The sequence below is a fragment of the Chiloscyllium plagiosum genome, unplaced genomic scaffold (assembly GCF_037043375.1).
Source record: "Chiloscyllium plagiosum isolate Xiang-an unplaced genomic scaffold, Cpla_swu_hap1 HiC_scaffold_19, whole genome shotgun sequence".
NCBI lineage: Eukaryota > Metazoa > Chordata > Chondrichthyes > Orectolobiformes > Hemiscylliidae > Chiloscyllium > Chiloscyllium plagiosum.
This window is the reverse complement of record NW_028270157.1, coordinates 66,171,403-66,185,780: the sequence shown is the minus strand read 5'-3', so window position 1 is coordinate 66,185,780 and position 14,378 is coordinate 66,171,403. Positions and strand designations below refer to the sequence as shown.

Sequence of the window (14,378 nt, the reverse complement as noted above, 5' to 3'; positions counted from 1 at the left end):
AACAACAGAAAATTTCAGATTCACAAAGCTGGGAATCCAACAATGATCTCTTCCTTCCTTCCCAACCTCAGATGTGAATGAATGTGAAAGTGGAAGCCATGACTGTCACAGCTCGGTCTCCTGTTTTAACAGCCCCGGCTCTTTCCAATGTGTGTGTGAGGCTGGCTACACTGGGGATGGGAGGAACTGTACAGGTAACTGACACTAACCATTCATTGTTTAAATCAGACTCTGTCCACCTTTGTTCTTCATAAAGTCTTTTTTAGTCAGTGTTCACAATACAGTCTGTTCCAATTTGGAATGCGAATCATATTCAGATGTCACCTGGCTGATGGGATATCTCACTGTCTGTTTCAACTGATTCATTATGCGGATGCCTTTGGTGATAATTATAAAATACTGGGAAACAGTGGGTGCGTTTGGACCCTCATGTTTGTGTCACTGCCTCAAAACCGATTTGAGACAAAATAAAACCTTTTGCACAAACAGAAGGTGGGAAAACTGGGCACTAAATTTACCCACAAGTTATGCTTTAAAGCCAATATAAGTTCAAAATTGGATTTCCCAATTTGGCTGAACACACTGGCCCAAATCCTTTTAGATGCAGAATGCTGATACGTATCTGGATAAGTAGAATTTCTGACACATGGATAAACTTGGGATTTTCCCAGATCATTTGAAGTTCCAATATGATTAGTCTATGCTGCCTGGGATCCTCGATTCATTTGGTGGGGATTTGTTCTAGAAATTCACAATGGGGTAGTTACCCAGATGTTGCCATAAGCAGTTTAAAACTTGGTTCATAATCCAACTACCCACCTGGAGGTGCTGATAGACAGAAACTTCACTAGGTTTCCCACTGGTCCACAGGAAGAGGGCATGTTGTCGGACAGTGACAGCCTCTCCGGGCTCAGAGCATGGGTTAATGCATTCAGAAGGGATGCTGAGTACTACACCACTGTCAATGATCTATTGCTCTCCACAACGTTAAGTGCCGCCAAAGTATCTCTGCTATCTGCCAGTCAGAGGGCCAGTGCTCACTCTGACTCTGTCACTGTATCTCCCCAAGGCTGATCAGCTGCAACCCTAGGTATTGCAAGCATTGTGTCCAATCAAAGGCTCTCACACCTCATCCTCCCAAACTAAGCATCCTTCCTGTCCTCTGCATGTCCTCCTCTCCGTGTGGAAGCACTTCATCTGCTCTTGCATCATCACCAGTTGTGCTTGTATCTAATTCCATTAGATTCAACCTCTCCCCCTCTCAAATGTTAATTCTGGTTTCTCTCTCCTTCCCTATGGCTATAACACCGTATTCTGCACTCTGCGCTCTGTTCTGTTACTCTGATGCAGTTTGTATGATATGATCTACCTGTAGAGCATGTAAAACAACACTTTCCACTGTATCTGGGTACATGTGACAACAATAAATCAAACTAAAACTAAACTAGACAAACTTTATCTCATTACTGGAGAAAATGACCCACAACTGGTGGAAAGTTTCAGAATGGGCAGGGTGGGGTATTCAGGTTGGTAGGAAAATCAGGCTCCTCACTTGAGGAGCAGAGAGAGTAATGTCGGGAGCAACAGATCCGTTGAGGTGGTGATTGGGAAATGAAGGGACAACCAACGCAATGAGCACCACTGTGCTGTCCTGTTACCAGCAGCACTATCTCGTTCTTCACCTTCACCAACTTTTACTCATTTCCTCCAGGCAATTCAGTCTCTTCTCTTACGGAGGAATTAGTGCTACCTATGTTGCATCCCAATCTTTGTGAGCTTCTTGCAGACTGGAATGTAACTCATGTACTTGGTCATGTGACATATCGGCCTGCAGTAGAACCAACTGAGTAGTTGAGATGAACATTTCAGGGATCGTTATTCGATGAAGGGCAGTCAGAAGATGTGAAGTAAATTAATTCTGAATGCAACTTTTTTTGCTACAGAGACCTTGTCTATTTACCCTACCCATGACTTGCATGATTTTTAAAAGCTCTGTAAGGTCACCACTCAGCCTTTGATGCTCTAGGGAAAATAGCCCCCGTCTATTCAGCCTCTCTCTATAGCTCAAACCTTCCAGCTCTGGCAACATCCTTGTAAATCTTTTTTGAACCCTTGCAAGTTTCACAACATCCTTCTTACAGCAGGGAGAACAGAATTGCATGCAGTATTCCAGAAGTGGCTTAACCAATGACTTGTACATAACCTCCCAACTCCTATACTCAATGCACTGACCAAAAAAGGCAAGAATACCAAATGCCTTCATCACTATCCTGACTACTTGTGACCCCACTTTCAAGGAACCAAGAACCTACACTCTGAGGTCTCTTTGTCAGCAACACTCCCTAGGACCTTACCATTAAGTGTATAAGTCCTGCCTTAATTGGTCTTTCCAAAATTTAGCATCTCTTTAATAATTGTTCACCCAGAGCCATTTGGTTCAAGCTTAATGTGTGTGTGTCTTTGTGTGTGTGCGTGTAAGTGTAACAACAGAAAGTTTGACATTTGCAAAAATGGGAATCCAACAATGATATTTTTCTTTCTTCCTAACCCTCAGATGTGAATGAATGTGAAAGTGGAAGCCACGACTGTCACAGCTTGGCCTCCTGTTTCAACAGCCCCGGCTCTTTCCAATGTGTGTGTGAGGCTGGTTACACTGGAGATGGGAGGAACTGTACAGGTAACTGAAACTAACCATTCTTTCTTAAAGCCAGAGTATTTCCACCTTTATTCTTCACAATGTCTTTTTATGGTGTGTATTTACAATATTGTTTGTTCCAATTTGGAATGGGAATCCCGTCCAGATGTTTCTTGGATGATGGAACATGATATCTCACTGTCTGTTTCAACTGAATCATTATGAGGATTCCTCTGGTGGTTGTTATAAAATGCTGGGGAACTGGAAATACGCTTGGACCCTCTCAAATGTGTGTCTGCCTCAAAACTGATTCTAGACAAAATATTCACAACAATAAGCAGTTTAAAACATGGTGTCACAACTGGCTATTCCATTATCCAACTTCCCGGGGAACAGAAACAGTCAATGGCAGGAGGAGAATGTGACCAGACAGAGACAATCTGGCAGGGAGAGCAGCATGGTTTAGTGCAATCAAATGGGATGCTGAGTGTCAATGAGCTGTTGCTCTCCACAACGTTAAGTGCCACCATTATCTCTCTGTTACCTGGCAGTCAGAGGGCCCGTGCTCACTCTGACCTGGCCACTGTATCTCCCCAGGCTGATACATGCAATACCGAGGGTTGTAGTCTATTGTGTCTAATCAAGGGCTCTCACCCAGGTCATCTTCCTAAACTACGCACCTTTCCTGTTCTCTGCACATCCTATTCTAACACTGACAGCACATCACCTCCTCACCTGCTCTTGCATCATCACCAATTGGTCTTGCATCTAATTCCATCAGATTCAACCTCTTCGCCTCCCGCTCCCCAAATGATAATTCTGATCTCTCTATCACTGCTCCTTTTCTGTGCTGCAACATTATTCTGCACTCTGTTCTGCTACCCTGAATCACATTGCATGGTCTGGTCTGGACTGTAGAGCACCCACTTTTCACTGTATCTCGGTACATGTGCCAACAATAAATCAAAATAAAACTAACTCAAACAAATTTTATTTCATCACTGGGGAGACGATGGCCCACAGCTAACCAAAGAATTGCAAGATGGGGTGTACCAGTGGTAGCAAAAGTCAAGCTCCCCACTTGATAAGGAGCAGAGAGAGGAGCTATCAGGAAGAACAGATCGATTGACATGGTGACTGGGGAAATGAAGGGACAGCTAATCCAAAAAGCACCATAGTGTCTTGCTGCTATCCCGTTACCACCAGCACTATCTCATTATTCATCTTCACCAGCTTTTACTCATCTCCTCCAGCTAATTCCCTCTCTTCTCTTGTGGAGGAATTAGTGTGACCTACGTTACAGCCTCAGTCCTTGTCAGCTTCTTGCAGACTGGAAGGTAAATCTTAACGTTTTTAATCCACCCGCCCACAATGGAATTAACTGAGTAGTTGAGATGAGCCTTTTAAGGATCATTATTGGATGACGGTAGTGAGAGAGTATGAAATGAATTAATTCTGAATGGAAACTTTTGAGGAGGAAAGTAAGAATTGAGCAATAAGTTTACAAACAACTTCAGGATCATTACTAGTTCAGTGTTAGAAAATAAATAATGCAACATGACTGTGGCTGTCCAAGGAATCAGTCTGTCTGTTTCATTCCTCTGCTGTTCATTCCTGATGAGGAGCTTATGCTTCAAACTTCGACTCTCCTGTCCCTCGGATGCTGCCTGACCGGCTGTGCTTTTCCAGCACCGACTCTTCGACTCTGATCTGCAGTCCTCACTTTCTCCTCATTTGTGCCTCTGCTGTCCAGTATCTCTTTGGAAGAATATTCACCGAGAGGTATTTGGTTCAATCCTTTATCTGGATGTAGAGCAGTCGAACGTCTCAGTTTCACAAAGCTGGCAATCCAGTGATGAACTCTCCCTTCCTTCCTAACCTCAGATGTGAATGAATGTGAAAGTGGAAGCCACGACTGTCACAGCTCGGCCTCCTGTTTCAACAGCCCCGGCTCTTTCCAATGTGTGTGTGAGGCTGGTTACACTGGAGATGGGAGGAACTGTGCAGGTAATTGACTCTGAAGCTTAGCATAGGTAAAATACCTTATTTCATGTTCTCTTTCATTTCTTTCCCAATAACAACAATAATATCCTGCTGATTTCAACATGTCAACACAGGAGGGTTTAGGCTAGGTCATGAGAAGCTGACTATCTGTCATTTTACTCCTCTACTGTTGTGCATCTCTTTAGAATATTATTCTCCAAGAATCATATTGTTCAGTTCTTACTCCAGGTGTGGAATATTAGAACGTTTCAGATTCACAGAGCTGGAGATGCTCCAATAATTCTTCCTTTCGTCTAATCTCCAGATGTGAATGAGTGTGAAAGTGGAAGCCACGACTGTCACAGCTCGGCCTCCTGTTTCAACAGCCCCGGCTCTTTCCAATGTGTGTGTGAGGCTGGCTACACTGGAGATGGGAGGAACTGTACAGGTAACTGATTCTCAACCTCAGTTAATGAAATCAACTTTATTTGTTGTTTATCCTTCAGATAGACTTTGCTATAACAAATGGAAAAGCTTCTGTTCCAGAGTGGAATGGGAATCAGATCCAGACATTGCTTATCCTAGGAGACATAGCTTCCCACTGCTTTTTTTTAAACTTGTTCCTGATGAGGATCCCTTCGATCTTAACGTTAAAATGTGGGGGATCCGAGAGATTCCTCACATATATCTGACTGCCTCAAAACCGATTCTAGACATGAAATAGAAATTTTTCTTCAATCAGGAAGGTGGAGTGCTGAACAATACATAAATGTGCAATTCACGTGTGCTCATTACTGGAGAAAATGGTCCACAACTGGCCCCAGGGAGGGACAGGGTTCGGAGTTCCAGTTGGTAGCTAAAATAGAGCTCCTCACCTTGATGAGGAGCTGGCCAGAGAAGGATAGATTCATTGACGTAGTGACTGGGGAAACCAAGGGACAGCCAATTCAATAAGCACCATAGTGCTTTGCTGCTCTCCCATTACCACCAGCACTATCTTGTTATTCATCTTCACCAGCTTTTACTCATCTCCTGCAATTAGTGCCCTCTCTTCTCTTTTATGGAGGAATTAGCGTGATCGACGTTGCATCCCCAATCTTTGTGAGCTTCTTACAGACTGGAATGTAAATCATACACCTCTTGGTCATGTGACACACCTGCCCACAATGGAACTAACTGAGTCGTTGAGATGAATCTTGCAGGAAACATTATCGGATGAAAGCAGTCAGAAGTTTTGAAGAGTGTGTCAGGGTAACAAATTAACTCTGAAAGCAATTTTTTTTTGGTGGAAAGGGGAAATTGAGCAGTAAAAACGCAAACAAATAAAACAACTTTGCTAGATCAATGTTGGAAAATAAATAACACAATATGGCTGTGGCTGCCTGAGGAGGGGATTCTGTCTGTTTTATTCCTGTGCAATTCAGCATGTCTTCAGAAGATTTTTCACTGAGAGCCATTTGATTTAACCCTTATTCCGGTCATGTAAAAGTCAAATGTTTCAGTTTCACAAAAGTGGGAATCTACCAATGAACTCTTCCTTTCTTCTAATCTCACAGATGTGAACGAATGTGAAAGTGGAAGCCACGACTGTCACAGCTCAGCCGCCTGTTTCAACAGCCCCGGCTCTTTCCAATGTGTGTGTGAGGCTGGATACACTGGAGATGGGAAGAACTGTACAGGTAACTGATACAAAAGCTCAATTAATGGAATCAACTTTATTCCATATTTTTCCGACAGATAGACTTTACTGAAACAAATACAAAAGCTTCTGTTTCAGACTGGACTGGGAAATCATATCCAGATGTTTCTTTACTTGGAGACATGGCTTCCCACTGCCTTTTAGCTTGTTCCTTGTGATGGTCTCTTTAATGTTAATGATAAAACGTTGGGGTCCAGGCAGTTTCTTTGTGCCATCACATTTGTGTGACTGCCTCACCAGCACAAAATATTCACTACAATGAGCAATTTGAAACCTGGTTCAACAGCTGGTTATTTCATGATCCAACTTCCCACCTGGAGACGCTGGGTTCAGAAACGTCAGTATGTTTCCCAGTCGACCGCAGGAAGAGGTCATGTGATCAGCTAGAGCCTGGCTGGCAGGGATAGCAGCATGGGTTAGTACAATCAAAAGGGATGCCAAATGCTGCAAGATTGTTAATGATCTGCTGCTGTCCACAACATTACATGCCATCATCGTCCCTCTGCTACCTGGCAGTTAGAGGGTCAGTGCTTACTCTGACTCTGACTCTGTCACTATATCCCCCTTAGGCCGATAGGCTACAACAACCCTAGATATTGGGGGCATCATGTTCAGTCAAGGACTCTTGCCCAGTCCATCCTCCCAAACTATGCACCCTTCCTGTCCTCTGCACGTCCTACTCTATCACTGGGGCAGTTCACCCCCTCGCCTGCTCTTGCATCATCACCAATTGCTCTTGCATCTCGTCCAATCAGGTTCCACCGCTCTCTTTAGCTCATTGTTTGGGAAACTGGTCCAAAACTGGTCAAAAGGTAGAGGATGTGTAGTGGAGTTGTGTCATGGGTGGTAACTAAAGTCGAGCTCCTCTCTTAATGAGGAGCAGAGGGAGGAGCTGTGGGGATGAATATATGCACTGAGGTGGTGATTGGGGAAACCACGGGGACACCATTATAAATAGCAGCGTTGTGCCTTGCTGCTGTCCCATTACTGCCAGCTTTATCTCATGATTCATCTTCACCAAGTTTACTCATCTCCTCCAGCTAATTCCCTCTCTTCCCTGATGGCAGAATTAGTGAGATTGATGTTTTATGTCGATGTGAGCTTCTTGCAGACTGGAGTGTAAGTCATACGCTTTATTTGGTGCAATGGAACTAAGTGAGTAGTTGAAATGAACCTTTTAGGAAACATTTTTGGATAAAGTATGGTGAGAAGTTGTGAATTGTGTGTCAGGGCAGAAAATTGACTCCTAAAATTATGAAGTTTGTGCCAAAGGAAGACGAGAAATGAGCAAGAAATTCACAAAAAAACTCCAACATCATTGCTAATTCAATGTTAGAAAGTAAATTGCCCACAATGGCTGTAGCCCTCTGAGGATGGCACTACACAGTCCACCATCTCTTTAGAAGATTTTTCACTCAGAGCCATTTAGTTCAAGCCTTAATCACAAAGCTGGGAACCAACAGTGAATTTTTCCTTCCTTCCTAACCCTCAGATGTGAATGAATGTGAAAGTGGAAGCCACGACTGTCACAGCTCGGCCTCCTGTTTCAACAGCCCCGGCTCTTTCCAATGTGTGTGTGAGGCTGGTTACACTGGAGATGGGAGGAACTGTACAGGTACTTGGTGTTGACATAAACACTACAATACCGCTTTCTCTCCTGCTTATACTTTTTACGGTAGCTGGTTGGTGCAAGGATTATTATTTGGACCTACTTACAATCTATACTCATGACTTAACTGAGAGTAACATAGAACATGACAGCACAATACAGGCCCTTTGGCCCTTGATGTTGCGCCTACCTGTGAAATCAATCTAAAGCCCATCTAACTTACACTATTCTATTATCATCCATATTTTTATCCACTGATCATTTAAATGCCCTTAATGTTGATGAGTCCACTACTGTTGCAGGCAGGGCCTTCCATGTCCTTACTAATCTCTGACTAATGAACCTATCTCTGATATCTGTCCTATATCTATCACCCCTCAATTTCAAGCTATGTCCCATTGTGCTAGCCATCACCATCCGAGGTAAAAGACTCTCATAGCCACCCTATCTAACCCTTTGATCATCTATTAAGTCACCTTTTAGCCTTCTACTTTCTAACAAAAACAGTCTCCTGTCTCTCAGCCTTTCCTCATAAGTTCTTTCCTTCATACCAGGCAACATTATGGTAAATCTCCTCTGCACCCTTTCCAATGCTTCCACATCCTTCCTATAATGTGGTGATCAGAACTGTACACAGTACTTCACGTGTGGCAGCACTAGAATTTTGTACAGCTGCAACATGATCTCATGACTCCAAAAAGCAATCCCTTTACCAATAAAAGCTAACACGTAGTACGCCTTCTTAACAACCATATCAACCTGGGTGGAAACTTTCAGGGATCTATGTACATGGACACCGAGATCTCTCTGCTCACCCATACTACCAAGAATCTTACCATTAGCCCAGTACCCCAAGCCTGTTACTCCTTCCAGAGTGAACCACCTCACACTTTTCCGCATTGAACTCCATTTGCCACGTCTCAGCCCAACTCTACAGCTTACGTATGTCCCTCTGTAACCTACGACATCCTTCGGCACTATCCACAACTCCACCGACTCTAGTGTCAGCCACAAGTTTTCTAACCTATCCTTCTACGCCCTCATTAAGGTAATTTATAAAAATAACAAACAGCAGTGGCCCCAAAACAGATCCTGGTGGTAGCTTACTAGTAAGCAGGATGAGTATTTCCCATCAAACACCACCATCTTCTTACAGCTAGCCAATTGCTGATCCAAACCGCCAAATCACCCTCAATCCCATGCTTCCGTATTTTCTGCAATAGCCTACCATGGGGAACCTTAATAAATGCCTTACTGAAATCCATATACACCACATCAACTGCTTTACCCTCATCCACCTGTTTGGTCACCTTCTCAATGAACTCAATAAGGTTTGTGAGGCACAACCTACCCTTCACAAAACCGTGTTGACTATCCCTAATCAACTTATTCCTTTCTAGATTATTATTAACCCTCTGTTTTATAATCCTTTCCAAAACTTTGCCCACAACAGCAGTAAAGCTCACTGGTCAATAATTTCCAGGGTTGTCTCTACTCCCCTATTGAGCAAGGGAACAACATTTACTATCCACCAGTCTTCTGGCACTGTTCTTGCAGACATTGATGACATAAAGATCAAAGCCAAAGGCTCAACAATCTCCTCCCTGGCTTCCCAGAGAATCCTCAGATAAGCCCCATTCAGCCCAGGGGACCGATCTATTTTCACAATTTCCACAATTGCTAGCACCTCCACCTTATGAAACTCCATCTCATCTAGTCTAATAGCCTGTTTCTCAATATTCTCTTCAACAACATTGTCTTTTTTCTGTGTGAATACTGACAAAAAATATTCATTTAGTGCCTCTCCTATCTCTTCAGACTCCAGGCACAACTTCCCACTACTGCCCTTGACTGGCCCGAACGTTACCCTAGTCATTCTGTTACTCCTGACATACCTATTGAAAACTTGAGAGTTTTAGTTGATCCCACCTGCTACAGACTTCTCATGGTCCCACTGGCTCTTCTTAGCTCTCTCTTTAGGTGCTTCCTGGCTAACTAGTAATTCTCAAGCACCCTAACTGAACCTTTACATTTCATCTTGACACTGGGCGGCACGGTGGCACAGTGGTTAGCACTGCTGCCTCACAGCGCCAGAGACCCGGGTTCAATTCCCGACTCAGGTGACTGACTGTGTGGAGTTTGCACATTCTCCCCGTGTCTGCGTGGGTTTCCTCTGGGTGCTCCGGTTTCTTCCCACAGTCCAAAGATGTGCAGGTCAGGTGAATTGGCCATGCTAAATTGCCCATAGTGTTAGGTTAAAGGGGTAAATGTAGGGGTCTGGGTGGGTTGCGCTTCGGCGGGGTCGGTGTGGACTTGTTGGGCCGAAGGGCCTGTTTCCACACTGTAAGTAATCTAATCTAATCTAATCTAAAGTCTTCTTCTTCCTCTTTACAAGAGATTCAAGTTCTTTAGTATACCACGGCTCCCACACTTGACCACTTGCTCTGGGCTTAACAGGTACATACTTATCAAGGACACGCAGTAGCTGGTCCTGGAATAAGCTTCAAGTCTCAATTGTGCCCATCCCCTTCCCCACCTTATGCATCCTAAATCTTGCCTAATTGCATTGTAATTGCCTTTCCCCCAGCTATTACTCTTACCCTGCAGTAGATACCTATCCCTTTCCATCACCTAAGTAAGCATAACCGAATTGTGGTCACTATCACCAAAGTACTCACCTACCTCCAATTCTAACGCGGCTAGGTTCATTACTCAGTACCAAATCCAATGTGGTCTCGCCCCTTGTTGACGTGCCTACATACTGTGTCAGGAAACCCTCCTACACACGTTGGACAAAAACTGACCCATCTAAAGTACTTGAACTATGGTATTCCCAGTCAATATTTGGAAAGTTCAAGACCCCGTAACAATACCCTGTTAATTTCGCTCCTAACCAGAATTATTCTTTGCTATCCTATCCTCTACATCTCTGGAACTAATTGGAGGCCTCTAGAAAGCTCCCAACAGGGTGACCTCCCCTTTCCTGTTTTAACCTCAGCACATAGTACCTCAGTAGACGAGTCCTCATCAATCTTCCTTTTTCCATCATAATACTGTCCTTAATTAACAATGCCATGCCTTCCCCTCTTCTACCATCTTCCCTGATCTTACTGGAACACCTAAACCCCAGAATATGCAAAAGACATTCTGTCCCTTCTTATCTTTGAAATGGCCACAGCAAAGTCCCAGGTACCAACCCATGCTGCAAGTTCACGCACCTTATTCCGGATGCTCCTGGCGATGAAGTAGACACACTTCAAAACACCTAATGAAGTTGCATGATGAAGTTAACTGATGATATGAAGTTTTGTTGTGAAAGAAAGTTGAAGAAGACATTAAGTAACAGAAAAGGAGTATAGACAGACAGAGTGAATGAGCGAGAATCTGTCCAGAATATCTGTAACGGATGTTTCTCCCAAAAGTCACGTGATCAACCATAAATTGGGGGATGTATCTGTAGAAAGTTTCAGATACTCAACATTGGGAGCCTCTAATGAATTCTTCCTTTTTATAAAACCCATAGATGTGAATGAATGTGAAAGTGGAAGCCACGACTGTCACAGCTCAGCCTCCTGTTTGAACAGCCCCGGCTCTTTCCAATGTGTGTGTGAGGCTGGTTACACTGGAGATGGGGGGAACTGTACAGGTAACAGACACTAACCATTCACTCTTTAAATCAGAATATTGCCACCTTTGTTCCTTAGACGATCTTTTTTTCTTAGTGTGTATTCCCAAGATAGTTTGATCCGACTTCAAACGTGAATCATATCCAGGTGGGCAATGGGACAGGATTTCTCACTGTTTGTTTCGACTGAAATATTATTATTTGGTGATAATTATAAAATGCTGGAGAACAAAGTTCTTCTGGATCCTCACAAATGTGTGTCCGCCTCAAAACTGATTGTATACAAAATATTCACAACAATAAGCAGTTTGATACCTGGTTTTACAGCTGGATATTCCACCATCCAACTTCCCGTCTAGCGATGCTGGTGAACAGAAACTTCAGTGTATTTCCCAGTCAATGGCAGGAGGAGGATGTGATCAGACAGAGACAGCCTGGCAGGGAAAGCAGCATGGCTTTGTGCAATCAAATGGGATGCTGAGGGCTGCAAGATTGTCAATGAGCTATTGCTCTCCACAATGCTAAGTGACGCCACTATCTCTCTGTTACCTGGCAGTCAGAGGGCCAGTGCTCATTCTGCCCCTGTCACTGTATCTCCCCAGTCTAATTGACTACAACCCTCAGTGTTGCATGTATCGTGTCTAATCAAGGGCTCTCACCCAGGCCATCCTCCATATCTGCACAACCATCCTGTCCTCTGCACATCCTTCTCTATCACTGAGAGCAGTTCACCACCTCTCCTGCTCTTGGATCATCACCAATTGCTCATGTGTCTAATTCCATCAGATTGGACCCCTCTCTTTATCTCATTACAGGAAAAACTGGTCCACATTGGCTTAAAGGTCCAGGGTGGGCAGGGTAGGATGTGATAGTTGGTAAACAAAATTGAGCAGAGAGGGGAGCCGGCCATGGAAGAATAGATCCATTGACATGATGACTGGCGAAACCAAGAGACAGCCAATCCGTTAAGCTCCATTGTGCCTTGCTGTTATCCCATTACCACCAGCTTTTACTCATCTCCTGCAATTATTGCCCTCTCTTCTCTAATGGAGGATTTAGTGTTACCTACGTTGCATCCCCAATCTTTGTGAGCTTCTTACAGACTGGAATGTAAATCTCACACCTCTTGGTCATGTGACACACCTGCCCACAATGAAACGAACTGAGTCGTTGAGATGGACCTTGCAGGAAACATTATCGGATGAAAGCAGTCAGAAGTTTTGAAGAGTGTGTCAGGGCAACAAATTAACTCTGAAAGCAATTTTTTTTTGGTGGAAAGGGGAAATTGAGCAGTAAAAATGCAAACAAATAAAACAACTTTGACAGATCAATGTTGGAAAATAAATAACACAATATGGCTGTGGCTGCCTGAGGAGGGGATTCTGTCTGTTTTATTCCTGTGCAGTCCAGCATGTCTTCAGAAGATTTTTCACTGAGAGCCATTTGATTTAACCCTTAATCCGGTCATGTGAAAGTCAAATGTTTCAGTTTCACAAAAGTGGGAATCTACCAATGAACTCTTCCTTTCTTCTAATCTCACAGATGTGAACGAATGTGAAAGTGGAAGCCACGACTGTCACAGCTCAGCCTCCTGTTTCAACAGCCCCGGCTCTTATCAATGTGTGTGTGAGGCTGGATACACTGGAGATGGGGGGAACTGTACAGGTAACAGACACTAACCATTCACTCTTTAAATCAGAATATTGCCACCTTTGTTCCTTAGACGATCTTTTTTTCTTAGTGTGTATTCCCAAGATAGTTTGATCCGACTTCAAACGTGAATCATATCCAGGTGGGCAATGGGACAGGATTTCTCACTGTTTGTTTCGACTGAAATATTATTATTTGGTGATAATTATAAAATGCTGGAGAACAAAGTTCTTCTGGATCCTCACAAATGTGTGTCCGCCTCAAAACTGATTGTATACAAAATATTCACAACAATAAGCAGTTTGATACCTGGTTTTACAGCTGGATATTCCACCATCCAACTTCCCGTCTAGCGATGCTGGTGAACAGAAACTTCAGTGTATTTCCCAGTCAATGGCAGGAGGAGGATGTGATCAGACAGAGACAGCCTGGCAGGGAAAGCAGCATGGCTTTGTGCAATCAAATGGGATGCTGAGGGCTGCAAGATTGTCAATGAGCTATTGCTCTCCACAATGCTAAGTGACGCCACTATCTCTCTGTTACCTGGCAGTCAGAGGGCCAGTGCTCATTCTGCCCCTGTCACTGTATCTCCCCAGTCTAATTGACTACAACCCTCAGTGTTGCATGTATCGTGTCTAATCAAGGGCTCTCACCCAGGCCATCCTCCATATCTGCACAACCATCCTGTCCTCTGCACATCCTTCTCTATCACTGAGAGCAGTTCACCACCTCTCCTGCTCTTGGATCATCACCAATTGCTCATGTGTCTAATTCCATCAGATTGGACCCCTCTCTTTATCTCATTACAGGAAAAACTGGTCCACATTGGCTTAAAGGTCCAGGGTGGGCAGGGTAGGATGTGATAGTTGGTAAACAAAATTGAGCAGAGAGGGGAGCCGGCCATGGAAGAATAGATCCATTGACATGATGACTGGCGAAACCAAGAGACAGCCAATCCGTTAAGCTCCATTGTGCCTTGCTGTTATCCCATTACCACCAGCTTTTACTCATCTCCTGCAATTATTGCCCTCTCTTCTCTAATGGAGGATTTAGTGTTACCTACGTTGCATCCCCAATCTTTGTGAGCTTCTTACAGACTGGAATGTAAATCTCACACCTCTTGGTCATGTGACACACCTGCCCACAATGAAACGAACTGAGTCGTTGAGATGGACCT

General features: G+C 43.9%; 1 long non-coding RNA gene across 1 annotated transcript; it reads left to right on the top strand.

Moving 5' to 3' along the window:
• Positions 1–4,940: 4,940 nt before the first annotated feature.
• LOC148146806 (uncharacterized) lies at positions 4,941–13,209 on the top strand. Its single transcript, XR_015760355.1, has 4 exons — positions 4,941–5,066; positions 6,175–6,297; positions 11,450–11,572; positions 13,094–13,209. It is a non-coding gene; the product is annotated as an uncharacterized LOC148146806 (long non-coding RNA).
• Positions 13,210–14,378: the final 1,169 nt, after the last annotated feature.